General features: G+C 28.1%; 1 long non-coding RNA gene across 1 annotated transcript; it reads right to left on the bottom strand.

The window, feature by feature from the left end:
- Positions 1–325: 325 nt before the first annotated feature.
- LOC107885532 lies at positions 326–2343 on the bottom strand. The gene is made up of 3 exons (XR_001680435.2): positions 2058–2343; positions 646–882; positions 326–561 (listed from the first exon to the last, which is right to left on the bottom strand). It is a non-coding gene; the product is annotated as an uncharacterized LOC107885532 (long non-coding RNA).
- Between the last annotated feature and the right edge of the window lie 6183 nt (positions 2344–8526).

Raw genomic sequence — 8526 nt, 5'->3', positions numbered from 1 at the left:
ATTGAACATAATTCTCAAGTATTTTCAATGTCGTTTGGTAATTTTGATGACATTTCTAAAAAACGGGGTCAAAATTTCCTAATCTGAAATTTTAAATATAATATATAGTATAATATTAGTATACACAAATATTATTTAATTAGTGAGTTGTTGCACAGTATTATTGTTACACTAAGTTAACATTTTTGTTGAAATGATAAGTGTTCTTTGATAAAACAATCACCCAAATTATGTTTTATACATGGCAATAATACCGTTAAGAAAGTAAATTTTTATAAAAATCATTATTTGTTGTATGATTTTTCTCAGAACTAATATTAAAAACGTTTCCAACAATATTATTTGAACATCTATTATCTGATTCTTAATAAATTAAATCTATATATTAAAATCATAATGAATATTTACTTTTAAATGCATACCATTATCTCAACTGGTCATTCATCAAAATTAGTTGCCTTTGTTTTTTTTCTTTTACCTCTCTCTCTAAATTAATTAAACCAGATTCTGATTCAGAATCCATAATGTATTGTAGTTTCCTTTGAGCCATTTCAAAATTATCTACAATAAAAGTATTATAATAATTAGGTATTTATTGTTAAAATCTTCAACTCTTAAAACGCACAATAATATTTTAATATTTACCAAATGGAACTCCGTTGAAACATAAATTAACCGAGAATAAATTATATGTCAATAGTTTCCTGTAGGTACATTTTCTCCTTTGTGTAAAATATTTTAAGTAACTTTTTTTGTTTTGGGCCATTTGCAAAAATACTTATGATCAACTACAGTTAACCAGGATTTCGGTATTACTGAATAATCTGCAGCACCTTGCATTCATTCAAATTCATATCATTGAAAAAAGTATACAACAAACCACTGAAATAAAATCATATTAAAATATAATGTATAGCTTATACCTATAAGAAACAGAATTAGTTATAATACTAATGGTAATTATTATATAGGATTTTTTTTTCAGAAACCTAACCTCATCATTACCTTGCAGCTTACACTCAGCAAATGCTTCACTCAAAGTCCCTATGCCTTGACATTTAACCAACAACTTCACCTACTTATTACAGTTATTATATAGATCTACCTACTCCATTCAAAATTCTCCTTAAAAATCAAACAAACAATATATAAATACTTTTTATGAAGTATTTTATATAACCTAACACCTCTTTTAAAAAGAGCCATAAAATTATCTGGTATTAATATGTTATTTATTTATTTATTTAACATAATACCTTTGTATATTATATAATGGGCGGTAGCCCAATAGTACAATAAACTTACGGGTACAAGTTTCAACTTACAGGGACCTTGTGGAGCAATGAGCAATTTTTAAGTTAATTTTCAAAATCAGAGAAGGAGCATTGATAGAATTATCAAAAAACTTTTCCAAAAAGACTAGGTTAGCTTTAACGCGCCTGTCAGCTAAGGAAGTAAGGCAAGCCCCTTACTATAGAAATATATGGACCTAGCTTGCTAAGGCATTAACGCATTAAAAAGTATTGTTACCTTTTGGAACATATAATAATAATAGTTCTTTGGTTTAATTACATAAACAATATTAGGTATCTATAATTTTAAATTTTAATATTTATTATTATTTTTTTTGACTAACTTAATTTGAGTTAAAAAGTTAATACTAAATTTTGGTTATCTTTTAACTTAGTTTAATTGATGAAAGTATAGGTCTTACAATATATCATTATAGTCTCCCTTGTTATATTTTTACGAGGGGTAAATACCTGACAGAAAGTTTGTACACCAGATTACTGATTTCAATGGTTATACCTATGATTACCCATGATTTACTACAAAGATTACCTATGATTACCCATGAATACCCATGATTATACCTATGATTACCATCACCTTATGTACACTGATTACCCCCAAGGTGTTTACCACTCGTATTTTTATATTTTAAGTTCAATGCATGCTACATACGGTTTCTACATCCATGTACCACAAATACATGTGTTTCGTTAAGAATTTGTAATAATTGTTCGTTGTAAACATAATACTTATAATTAAATTACCTTGGGATACTGGAACTACTAATTTGTCAATCCTTGATTTATTTACAACACCGTATTTTTTAATAAATTTTATTTAAAAACACAGCATTTGCGTTTTTGTTTAATAGTAAATTGTTTAATTTCTCATTAAACGTTTTTTCCATTTTATGTTAGAAAATAGTACGAAAATACTTAGAAAATAGTTAGATACGTTGACCAAAAGAAAAAAACAACACTACACACTACACACACTACACGATTTTTTAACGAATGACAGAGTGACAGACTACGCAACGTCGCCGTCGTGACAATAACCATTACATAATATCGAATCGGAATTTTACGATTCGATGACGAAAATATAATATTATATAGATAGCCATAATGTTCGCGTAATATATAAGTATGTGATAATACTTTATCAATAAGATTCGTATTATCGGCAGCCGTCGCGTTGTCGCGTATGAATAAAATATCCAACAATCTAAGTGTAATTTTGTAGTAATATTATTACGTGTAAATGCAATTCGATATAAATGTGTGTAGCGCGGTGTATTTAATTAACTTTGCCTCCTCGAATCTGGGCAGGGTACACTATTTGTACCGGCAATCTAGTACAATGCCCGGTCAATGTATAAACAATAATTTGAATATTAAAATGATCACTCTTACATTGTCCAAAATGTTCGGACATTGTGCACAGTGCCCGGATTTCCAACTTTGCCCGTAACATAGACTATTTATACTACCTATATTGAGTCAGTTAATTGGTCGTCAATCGTTTAATTTTATACTATTCCGTAAATTTTAGTTGTCATAATACAAAAGTAGTAAATAATAAATTATTAATAGTTATTAATAAATTATTTGGAATAATGCACAATTTCCTTTTAAAAATACTAATTTTTGCCAACTTTTTTCTCTGCTTTTAATTTAATAGAAAATTTAAATTGAGAAGTATGTAATAATTAATAACTATAATAATTAATAGGTAAGTAATAAAGGAGTTGAAGAGCACTTGATTGACTTTTACTACCTATTTATTAGTACTATGAAAGAAATGCACAGGTTGTAGCTAAACATTTATAAAATTTGATAGAGCACCTACTAGATAAACGGCCTTTAAAATTTTACCATAATTTAAAAGCTCAGGACTATGATAAATCTATTCCAAATTAAATGATACAGTTAAATCAAAATATTTGTTATGCATTAATGCTATATATGAGTTAAGAGCATAACATGTATTCAAAAAATTGAAACAAACTTAAACAAACTCCTAACTTACAAAAATACAGTAAAATTTAAAAATGGGATTAATAATAATACTTTAACTTAGATTTTGTAGGTGATAACAATAGCTAACAACACAAATCAAACAGAAGGAAACATTCAGTTGCAAAACACTAATACAATATAATTTTAAATACAAATATTTTTGTGGTACCTATATAAATATTAGGATTAAGACATATAATATCTAGTATCTACCTAATATTATGACAAAGTAGTTATTTAAATATAATATTTAATAATACCATATGTATAATAAATGAAGATGAGTAATTTATGATTTTTATAGATTTTTTTTAATTAATAAAGAAACATACATTTTACCACCCATTTAAGTATTAATGATTGATTGATGTTGTTAGCTAAATTTGTAAATATAAATTGTATAGGTAATATTTGTAAAAATTAAAAAAAAAAAATCATTAGCATGTACTATTTTCATTTAACATATTTTTAGTTTACTATATTATTGAGATTAGGTTTCTTCTGGAATGCAGATTGTTAGATTTTATTTTTAATCTTCTTTTAAATTAACTTGAGTAGTTGAGTATTCACTATCTAATAAATTAAAAAAGGATAATTATAAAAAAAATATGTTTAAGTACATACTTAATTCATTTTGTAGTCTCTTCAACTATTAAAATAGTAGGTATATGGGAAACAACATTTTTATTTGTCATTGTTCTCGTTTGGAAAATTTAATGGAAGATAGAACATTTTATAATTTCAATATTTTTCTCCCAATTATCTGGCCAAGTATATCAATTGTAGTAAATACAGATAATCTTAGTTCTTAATAATAATAACTATGCCAGAATTCAAAATTTGAATATATGCAACTTATAAGTACTTCTGAACAGAGAACATAATGTTTGTAAGTAGGTATATGTAGATAAGCAGCCAGCTTGCTGTGTCCAAGTAGATGGTAATAAGTAAATTAATCCATGAAGTTGTATTAGGTTTGTGCTATGGTGTATTGGTGTCAGCCAATAATTTTATAAGTAAAACAACTTTTGTGTTATCGAAATTTGAATCACATTTATTGATGGTGTAACTGAATGAACCAAACTCATTTAACTGAAAATAAAATTTAAATAAAAACTGTTAAAACGTCATAATAATGTATGTACAAATTGATGTATTAATCATAACAATTTATTTTTCTACGTATACATTTTAAGAAAACTTACCAATAGGTAAACTTAATGTAGGTAAAAATGTTGTGCTTTCCAAGTGGTAGGTGTTATCAAATTTACATCACTCTTAATAATATAAACTTAAAAACATATATTTTTGATTAAAATACAAATAAAATACATAAATATATCCCAAATTACGACTTAGGTATAATGTAATTTTAAGTTCAATGGAATATTTTTAACAAACTTAAAGATTCAACAACTATTTTGTTAGGTATATTATGCTATTAAAGAAATTTTAACTGTCGGTATACTTATAAAGATTTAAAACATACACTAATTAGTTCAATATTATTAATTACATTATACGTTAAATATTTAACTATTTAAGTAATAGGTACTAATGCAGCATCGCCACATGGTTTACAATTAACATTTTAGTATTTTACTTTATAAGTTTTAAAGTACCCATTTATATGGATCATCCTGTATATAGGCCAAAGAATACGAAAAAATTGAAATAAATACCCTGACCTTTAGCATTAAGTTCTATCTACTTATTATTCCTATATACCCTTCGATTTACAATGAATAAAAAGTTACACGCCTAATAAAATAAGTGCGGAAAAAAGTTCAAAACATTTATTACTTGATACGTTAAACGGAGGTATACCACAAGACAACGTCTAGGTAATACGAATAATTGCATAATGCGTTTTCAAACTTATTGCTACCTCGATTACGGGCGAAATAATGGTTGTAAGTAAATGAACCATAGAGCCTTTTCGAATCCTCGTACGCCAAATGATCGGATTCTAGAATTTCGTAGTGATCCAGCTAAAAAAAAATCAAAAACCCACGCAAATACGTTATTTTCCAAGTATGAAAAACACTATAAAAATCATAACTCCCTAACCAAAAGTTGGATAACGTTGATATTGGTACCAATCGATACAGCGCAAAGTCCTCTATAAGGCCCGACTACAAAAACGGCTCGACGTGCCTAAAAAAAAGTGTCAGTGCAGAAACACCCTGAAAAACGCAAATTTTGAACTTTTGGGGCCCCGAAAGACGGGGAAAAACGTCTCGTACGGTCTCGACACAGGACGCCGAATTTCATCACCGACTTACATGGTATAAGAAAACTTGAGTTTCAGAAACGTGGGACGACACCTCGAGTTTTTCCGAAATAACTTTGAGGAGGGGGGTCCAAAGTACCCCGACCTTGGGGGGACTATTTAGAGGTGCTCGAAACAAATTTTTTGGTGTCAAAACGGTGCGTCTGAGTTAAAACCTGACCGAGATATACTTAAGTCAAAAAAAGGGGGAGGGGTAATTTTTGGTATGTTATGCACGTGGCCGCCAACAACCCATAGCCGTTGACGAAATAACGCTACGACGATAGGCGGCTGCACACCGGCGATAACCATAATTTAAAAAAAAATTGAATGCTTACGGCGTCTAAATAGAATAGTTCGCCGAAGAGAAAACAAGAATCGAACGGTGCTGTGATGCGTGTATGAGATAAACAGCACTCAAACGGCTTTCAATATTTTAAGTACCCAAATGTCAACAAAGCGTAATTGGGCTGATGGTTTATTTTATGAACTACGTGGATAGCCTCCGTATGCTGATATTATGGTTGGAGGACAGTGCATTTTGATGGTATTACATGGTATGGTTAAGTCGTAGTGAAATCTACTGTTGTTGGTATGCTCCGGGGGTGGCGCGGTAACTTTAAGTGCCTTTATTTTACCGGTAACTTTGGATTTAAAACGGTAAATATCACTGGTACACTCGGGATTAAATAGAAAACGCGTTAGGCGCTATCTAGTGTACATGCCCTGGGCAACAAATTCGATAGTATTACGTGCAGCACTTTGGGAATACAGGCGATGATACGTTTCAAATAATAGTAACTACATTCACAGTTATCAAAGTGCGTGTTTAATCATTTAAAACAGTGTTTAATTATGTATAGTAGTTATATAGAATATAATATAATAACTAGTGGCTTCTATGGTCCAGGTACATCTCATCAGGGCTGTGCCCTCTTATATACGCTGACGGCTACTTTGATCTCAAGGAAAACGCTTAGTATGGTTCAAATACCATATTACAAGTAACGACGTTTATACTACCTTCAAAGTTATACATTTTACATATTAATACATCAATTGTCATATCCATTACAATGGTTCGGTATTGGTTCCGCGGCGTTACATTTCGCATCATTTATTCACGGTACGCGCTGCATGTCGTTGATGTAAAATTGTCTGTCTCGTTAAAATAGTTTCCTTTGGTATAATTAAAAAAAATATATGTTTAGGTATAGTTTTTTGTTTATTAGCAGCTAAAATCCACAACCAAAAAGTTTATTGGCTTACAGAAAAACCAAGAGCTGTACATTTTGTTGAAATATACAATTAATATTTGAGTATTCAAACCATGTAAGACACACGTACGTGTTCAATGTCGTTTTCTAATAGATACTTTTATGCAGTTATGATATAACACTATCGCTTTCTATATTGTATACGGCTACAGGATTGACATCAACTGTCAATATATTTAGGGCCGTCAAGCTTCACTTTCAACAAAGTTTTATACTAAAATATAACCGTTTTTAGGTGAGTCACATTTGGTAATCATAAATTTAGTGTACCATACAAATACTGCTAAACATTCTAAACAACACAATATTAATAAACACATAAAATGTATTTAATTACAGGCTGCAAATTAAATTGTATAATATGAGTATATAACTATATTCTATATGATATAACTTATATAAGTATGTTTAATTATCACTATTATATGAAATAAACTATATAATAAATAATAAATTAATGCTTGATTTTATTATTTATTTTTTATGCTGGATGCCTGGATTATAATATAATATTATGGTATGATTATTTTATACATGAATAGACAATAGTAATATAACTAACCTATTATGTATACTACACGCATATACACTGAACAAAAAAGTATTCTTGTGTCAACCAAAACTTAGTAGTGGTACATGTGAAATTAAGTTGCCACAAACTAGTGTTTGAAGTATGAAATACTACATGGTGAAATATTTCAAAAAAATATTAAGCATCGAATTTTTTTTTAACACAAATATAAATTATGGTTATTTATCAATTATTAATTATATATTTATGTAGTACAAGAGTTCTAGGTATAACCATTGACATTAATGGAATACGAGTGCTACAGTTGACATATTACTATATTATTAGTTCTTGTTTTCGACTATTTATAGCAAAACTTGGTTATTTTAATTATGTTAATTAAAATATACAAATTATATATTATTATGTTTATATATGTATAATATAAATATAAATAATAAATATTTAAATAGGTATATAGGTATATTAAACTAAACTATATTCTTATTTACTCTTTGTTGCATGCCTGCATACCACATTCATATTTATAATTATATACATAAGACATGTCATAGTAATTAGTAGAATATAAAATATGATAAATATTGATAAGTTTATAATGCTGTACCTACTAATGTTCAGTGTTCTAAATTCTAATGTAAGAATTCAGTAGGTATACATGTATATGTATAAGATGTATACCTACTTGTATCATTTAAACATAAAAATATTTAAAAATGTTGTATACCAAAGGTTAGGTATACCGTATACATATAGGAACCATACAATTATGAAGGTAGTTAATGACAACTTATTTAAAAATAAAACAAAATTTATTAAAATTATGAAATTTTCAAACATTACCGCTGTCACAACATTATGTTCAGTTAAGTAGGTACCTATACAAATTGATTTTTGTTCATTATATTATATTGTTGGTTAGGTTATTAAGCACTTATAACTCAATACATTTCATTACATGTACAAAATAATTAGTATTTCTAACATAATTTAAAATTAAGTATGATACACACCATTTTCTACCAATAACAAGGGCATGTTTGTATTAATTGTTGTAATCACAAATTTAATCTTCATTCACAACTAATAATTTTATTGTTAATAGGTACTTTAATTTGTATTTATTATATA

The sequence above is a fragment of the Acyrthosiphon pisum genome, unplaced genomic scaffold, assembly GCF_005508785.2.
Source record: "Acyrthosiphon pisum isolate AL4f unplaced genomic scaffold, pea_aphid_22Mar2018_4r6ur Scaffold_21878;HRSCAF=25160, whole genome shotgun sequence".
Classification (NCBI taxonomy): domain Eukaryota; kingdom Metazoa; phylum Arthropoda; class Insecta; order Hemiptera; family Aphididae; genus Acyrthosiphon; species Acyrthosiphon pisum.
Note: the sequence above shows the minus strand (reverse complement) of the source record. Positions and strands in the feature narration are given on the sequence as shown.